The 6,817-nt window shown below is 45.8% G+C and overlaps 1 long non-coding RNA gene across 1 annotated transcript; it reads right to left on the bottom strand.

Moving 5' to 3' along the window:
* Positions 1–1,405: 1,405 nt before the first annotated feature.
* On the bottom strand, positions 1,406–2,972 carry LOC137784290 (uncharacterized). Its single transcript, XR_011077384.1, has 3 exons — positions 2,497–2,972; positions 2,264–2,357; positions 1,406–1,805 (listed from the first exon to the last, which is right to left on the bottom strand). It is a non-coding gene; the product is annotated as an uncharacterized lncRNA (long non-coding RNA).
* Between the last annotated feature and the right edge of the window lie 3,845 nt (positions 2,973–6,817).

Raw genomic sequence — 6,817 nt, forward strand, 5'->3', positions numbered from 1 at the left:
CCAGAGTGCTTTTATTTGTTTCACTCAGGTGCAAAACACACCATGGGGAAACCACACCCCTACATGCACACACACACACACACACACACACACACACTCCTCGAACTTCTCCCAGCTCCACCGCTGCGACTCAGCAAATGTGGCGGGCAGAGGTTTAATTTTCTGCCCCCCCCCCTCATGCATTTTTCATGGCCGCCATCTTGCCCCCGCCAGCCACCGCCGCTGCACAGCGCTATTGATTGGCGATTAAGCCATCAAACTGTTATAAAGAGGTTAATATTTTAAAGCCGGTACGCTTTTCCGCCCCTGCCTTCACGTTAGAGCCTGCCCTCTCGCACGGTTTCGGGAGGTTTTTAAGAGTTTCCGCTCTCACGCCGGGTCGGTCATGAATGTTTGATGCGATGCAGACGGCCGTGTTTTCTCTCGCTGACTCCGGCTCCGAGGCGGCGTTCGATCAGCTGACTGTGCCAAAAGGTCGAGGGCGAACGGCGTCGGTCAGCAGGGACGCTCGGCGGGGGTCACGCTCTGCTTACCCCACACATGGGATGTGTCTAGTTGTTGACCAATTTGCTTATGGTAATTCTGATAGATCTCTGGAGGCCGCCGGGCGATATTGAGGGTTCAGCATTAATTGTGACCACTGGGCAAAGAATCTGCAGTCTCATCCGATTCCAGCAACTGATGAGCATCTTGAGCTATTTTTAGGTGTTAATCCAGAGCTCCTGTAAGTAATCCATGACCTTTAACTATTACAGTTAGTATTTTAACCAGTTATCCATGACCTCTTTTAGACACTTGTGTTGTTATTCATACTGTCAAACTGTCTCTATATTCATTACAGATGAACTGAAGTTATTCTGATGACAAATACAGTAAATATTGTGTCTAAATGTACTGGGATCAGGCTATGAAACATATTGCAAATATGTTGTAATGTGGATATCGCGAAATTGTAAAATGTAACCCTCTGTAGGAAGTAAAAACCTAGAAATTCACAATATAAATATGACCTCAATGTCCTGAAAGCTTCAGCCCTGAATACGAGGAAAACACAAGCAACAACCCACGATGAACAGAAAAATGAATATTTTGTTAATTGTACAGTTCAGTTCAACAGCTTCCTCTGAAGTCTTCAATGTCCTGAGTGTCCTTGAACGCACCAACAGGAATAATTCTTAAAACATGGACGACAAAACAATCTGGTTTATTATAACAGAGTAAAATGTTTGAGACAAGATGCCAGAGAGGGATTTGGAGTCACTGGGTGGGAACATGCAGCGCCTCCAGCGCCGAGGTCGAACCAGGTGAGAACAGACGGGGAGGTGGGAGGGAGGGGGGGGGGGGTATTTATTTTGAGTTGAGTTGAGGTGGAGCAACAGGACCAGAAAGCGTCGCGGCTGTTTTCAGTCCTGCAGGATTCACACCCGCGAGTCTCAGGGCGAGAGGGGGAGAATGTCAGCGAGGCCGGGACGAGGTCGCCGGATGCTGGCGAGTGTTGAAGGAAAGCAACGCTCTTCTGTTGTGCAGAGAAATGCTGAGAGCCTTTGACTTCGAGCCAAGGTCGTGCACGGAAAGGCCCGGACTCCACCCGTCACTCACACGACTATACTCACCGTGCACGAGCCCCGAGATGCAGGCGCTGGATATGCTGTCGCTCTGCACGTCGGCCATTGTGCAGACGATGGACTGCTATAACAAGAGCGGCCCTCTCCATTACTGCCAGTCAGTTGGTGCTGTTTAAGTCCTCACAGCGCTCGCCTGCAGGGGACGACGCGCCCGAGCAGCGTCCCGATCACCCTGATCACCTGTGACAAACCGCACAGAGGCCCAATCAATACACAGCTCCTCCAGGGGCCCAGGATTTAATGTAACTGCTGCCTGGTGTGTGTGAATGTGTGTGTGTGTGTGTGTTTATCGCTGCACCAATACTGCTTTAGTTGAACGATTGAAACTCCCAATATTAAAAAGGTGAACATCTGGCTGCCTTTATGTGATAAGGAGGGAAAACATCGCCCCCTCAAGTGAACGCCTGAAGGACCAATCAGAGAAAGAGAAATGATGGAATGAATGAGAAACAATGACTGAAGTGAAAGAGGAAAAAAAGGCTGATAGAAAAAGTTAGAGAAGCACAAATGAAGGCAGTGTGTGGGAGATGCAGGGGGGGGGGCTCCTCAGGGAGAGTGTTCACAGCTATATTAATAAAACACAGAGGGGGTAGTTAGAGGAGCTTTGTTTGTCTTGGGCTAAATTAACACCCCCTTACCGTCATAATAGTCGTGTCATTACAGGAGGAGGGCTGAGGGGCCTGAGGAGCGGCGATGTCATCGTGTTTCCTCCTAACGAGCCGGGTTCACTCCCTGCAAATAAATGAGCGGAAGAGACGATCTAGAGTCGTTAGTGAGGAACCAAGTTGGAGGTTTCTCTGGTGTGAGAGTAAGTTACAGCCAAAAATAAGCACACACACACATACACACACAGAAGCGCACACACACGTACAGTATAAATTGCACCAGCTGTTCAGTGTCTCCATTAATCAGTTGTGAGCTGTGTTTTCTCTTTCACTTGTCCGCTGCATTTTGTTGCCGGTCTTTGTTCCCTTCTTTCTCTGCGCCTCCTCTTCCTCCACCTTCCTCCCGGCTCGTGGTGAACCTCCTGCTGCGGTCCGCCCACCGCCACCATGCCCCCCCATGCCTGGAAGGGTTCGTCCCTCATTATCGGTTCTCACTGCACCCCGACCGACCTCCCCACCCAGCGTGGCGTCACGGCGCCGGTACAGCATTGTCTCATTATCTCCGCAGACACCGGAGAGGCCGAGCTTTACGAGCCGGCAGAAACTCCCCGTCGGTTTGAGGGCCGAGGGCGGCCGACGGAGCCGAGGCTTGATGAAGACGGGCCGGAGGTTTTATTTGAAATGCAGACAAACCGCACGCTGAACGCCGCTTTTCTGTTTGTGTTCACGCGTCCTCGTTCGTGTGTTCGTCATGAGCGACGCTCATCTGCTTCTCAGTGATGGTGAAAAGATCAAACAGTTGTTTTTTCCTTCAAACCTGAGGGAAAACTCTATGGAAGCCCATTTCAGCCACACACACACACACACACACACACACACACACACACACACACACACACACACAAAAAAAAAATTAGGACCAAAAAAAAGAGGACAATAAAAAAAATAAAAATAAACTTTTTTTTTCGTTGACGAAAATTTAAAAAAAACATCTAAGCAACTTGTTATTTTAGCACTTTGGTTTTACAATAACTTCATTTAAATGTAAACATGTGTCGTTCAAGTGCTCTTGTTATTTACCAAAAGATAACTTGGCCATGTCAACCACCCGTCAGCCTGTTGACGGGTTACTTTACAGTAAATAATTCATTTAATATATGTGTGGACTTTGCATTTTACTGTACTTTGTGTGTACATGTACATATATTAGCTACAATTATATTTAGGCTGTAATTTTGACAACTGTAGTCAGTAGTCAAGTTATCATTTCTCCTGGAATGAAACAGGATTTTTTTTTTCTTTGCTTTTTTTCAAGTCCACAAAAAAAAGTCAATGAAAAAAAAAGTCAATAATCTTTTTCTTTTTTATTGTCCTCTTTATTTTGGTCCTAATTTTATTTTATTTTTTTTGGTCCTAATTTTTTTTTTTTTTTTTTGGTCCTCTTTTTTTTTTTTTTGGTCCTAATTTTTTTTTTTTTTTTGGTCATTTTTAAAAAAAAAAATATATATATATATATATTTTGGTCCTAATTTTAAATTTTTTTTAATTTTCTTTTTTTTTTGGTGTGTGCGGAAATAGACTTCCATAGAAACTCCTTTTCTGCAGAGAAAAGCCGACGCAGAAGTGTCTTAAAAGCTGCATTCCCTTCACTGACCAGCAGGGGGCGACTCCTCCGGTTGCACAAATTCGTCCGATCATGAGATTAATATATATGATCTATGCTGAAAACCACAATTTCTTCAAGAAAATTCACACTGAGGAAGCTGAATGTATAATTTCCTGTTTTATTTAGTTTGCTTGTGTCAAGTCAGAGTCGATCACACTTAACTTTCTCTTATTTTCGCTACGAGAAATACAAAATTCAGATGACTGTAAAATACCCAGCGTGAACATGAATCTGCATAAATGGCGGTGCGCTCTTCAGAATTGTAAATTAGCACAAATAATACTCCATGATACCATAAATTAACAGATTAATGGCACATGACTCCTTCAGCACTTCTGAACTCTTCGTAAATCGTGTAAAATCCATAATACCAGTAAATTAAATGTGACGAAGTCGACTAAATCTCTCGTTCCAGTCGCTTAGGAATAAACCGGTCACGTGGTTTCTTGCTTGAAGCACGATGTCTGTTCCCAAAAGCACAAAAGACACCAACAAGGACAACACAAAAACGAGGAAGCAGAAAGTCTAAATAGATAGAAACAGATTTGGTGCTTTAGTGGTTGCAAGCTCTTTGCCACCAAGTCCTTCCTGTCGGTTTCAAAGTCTCTGGAGAAATCTTTCCTTGAATTGCTTTAACATTATATTCACAAAATCCACACAAAAACCGCTTGTTTGATTTGCTCTGTTTCGGTAAAAGATGAACTCGTTTAAAGGCCAAAATGATCATAATACTGACATCATCCCGCCTCTTGCTTGACTTCATGTTAAAGATGGTTTACAGGCGACACCATGAAGCAACAGGGAGGCGTGCTGGACATCTGAAATGACATCATCCATGTTATGTAATCAGATTGCGTAACGACCTTTTGGTTATTGATCATAAGGAAAAGTGGTTCATCCGAGATTACTTTAACTTGTTTAAATTATTTTTTCCTCCCGTCTCCCGGGCCGACGCTCCGAAAGATGCTGCGTGACCAATTTATCCGAGGATAATTATGTGGAAGCTGGTTTGTCATAAATAAATCATCCCTCCATCTCCTTGATGCATGGGCTTAAATGCACTTGGCTCGTCTCCGCCTTTGAGTCATCTCTCCAAATTCCTTCTGTCTTGCCGTGTGACTGTCGGGCCTGTTTGCTTGGTTTCGGGATGGGGGTGGCGTGGCGGAGGAGGAGGAGCGGGCCTGGCGAGGACACAGCTCTGAAGAGGAGGAGGAGGGAGGAAGGAGGAGGAGGAAGGAAGGAGGAAGGGGGGGCTGTCAGTCCTAGGAGACAGATGGCGCGGGGGGCTGGTCTATGATGGGCTGGTGCTGGACGGGCTCCATGTGCTGTAGTGGGTAACTGGGGCCCAGGGTGGGACGTAGGCGGCACTCTGATCCTCAGCGCCGCAGTCGTCCTCAGGCACAGGAGTCCACTTCCCCCGCCCATCTGTTCCCTCCATCGCAGCTATGGCAAGCGTTCCTGCACACACACACACACACACACACACACACACACACAAATGTACGCAGGCGAACCTACACATGCGTCCGCATACACACACATACGTCAGACGCTGCTAATAAGCGGTCTGGAGTTCAACGCTTCCCCCAACGTTCCTCATCCCCGCTTTTTTACTGAATTAGCCCCGAGGTTCGACTGGACGCCGCCGGCCTCCGCTTCCACTTCCTGTCGAATCTGTCGAGCTTCTCCCGCTCGACCGTTTGTGTCATCCTACATAATATTAGAATACTCCCCCACACACACACACACACACACACACACATACGCCACAACCTTTTTGCTAAGAAGTGATCCTGGCACCCGGGGATTTAATTTATTGTTGATCCCCAGACTGGGAGGCGTAAACCAGAAGGGGGAAGAGTGACTAAATGTCGAGGTTGTAAACAGCAGAACGCCATGTCGCCATAAGGTCTGTAATGAACGCCGCAGGGCGCTGCGTTCCTGTGACTAACCCGTGTCCTCGGGGATTTATGTTTTTTCTTCTTCTTCTCGAATCATAAATGTTTTCACAATCAGTCCGGTCGTAAACGTGCCGACACACGTGCGGCAGCCGGAGCGGCGATGACTTGAATGAGAAGGTCGAAAGGCTGATGAGTCAAGGTCATTTGGAGGCAAGCAGAGAACGAGATGCTCTCTGTTTTTCCGTCTTTCTCTTTGCCACCTGGAACGCTTGTGATCATCAAATGATGCGCCGAGCTTTTAAATGTTTCATCTGTCCTCTGGGAGCAGGAAAGCGCTGCAACATGTGAGAAGTGATGAGTATTTTTTTTTTAATTGCCTTCCTTTGGATCTTCCAAAAAGGAGATTTTTAGTTTTTTTTACCATTGGATTTTTGATTATTGCAGAAACTGCTCTGTGGTGAACATCAGTTCATGATAATGTTGTGTTCAGCAGGTGAACGTCACTTTTATTACATCACAGCTCAGCCGTGTGAGCGCACGACGAGGCTGAGGAGACGACTTTCAATCTGATTTAGCTCCAAAGTTCACGAGGGAGGTGTTTAACAACATATTTTATGTTCACCGTGATCTCATTGTTCATTTATTTATGAAAGAGGGAGATTCTCCTCTTCCTCCGTCTTACTTTCTGCACGTTTTCTTCCTCCTTTTTCTCATCTCACGTCGGTTCTCACTCGTCCACGATGTCTGAAAATGTCCAAAAGAGAGAGATGTTAGAAGTGAGTCAAACTTCTTCTTCTTCTTCTTCTTCTTCTTCTTCTTCTTCTTCTTCTTCTTCTTCTCCTCCTCCTCCTCTTTCTTCTTCTTCTTCTTCTTCTCCTCCTCCTCCTTTTCTCCTCCTTCTTCTCCTCTTCCTCTTCCTTCTTCTTCTTCTTCTCCTTCTTCTTCTTCTTCTTCTTCTTCTTTTTCTTCTTCTTTTCCTCATCCTCCTTCTTCTTCTTCTATTCCTCCTCCTCTTCCTCC

Source organism: Clinocottus analis, unplaced genomic scaffold, assembly GCF_023055335.1.
Source record: "Clinocottus analis isolate CAN_PGR_092001 unplaced genomic scaffold, fCliAna1.0.p SCAF_13, whole genome shotgun sequence".
Taxonomy (NCBI): Eukaryota; Metazoa; Chordata; class Actinopteri; order Perciformes; family Cottidae; genus Clinocottus; species Clinocottus analis.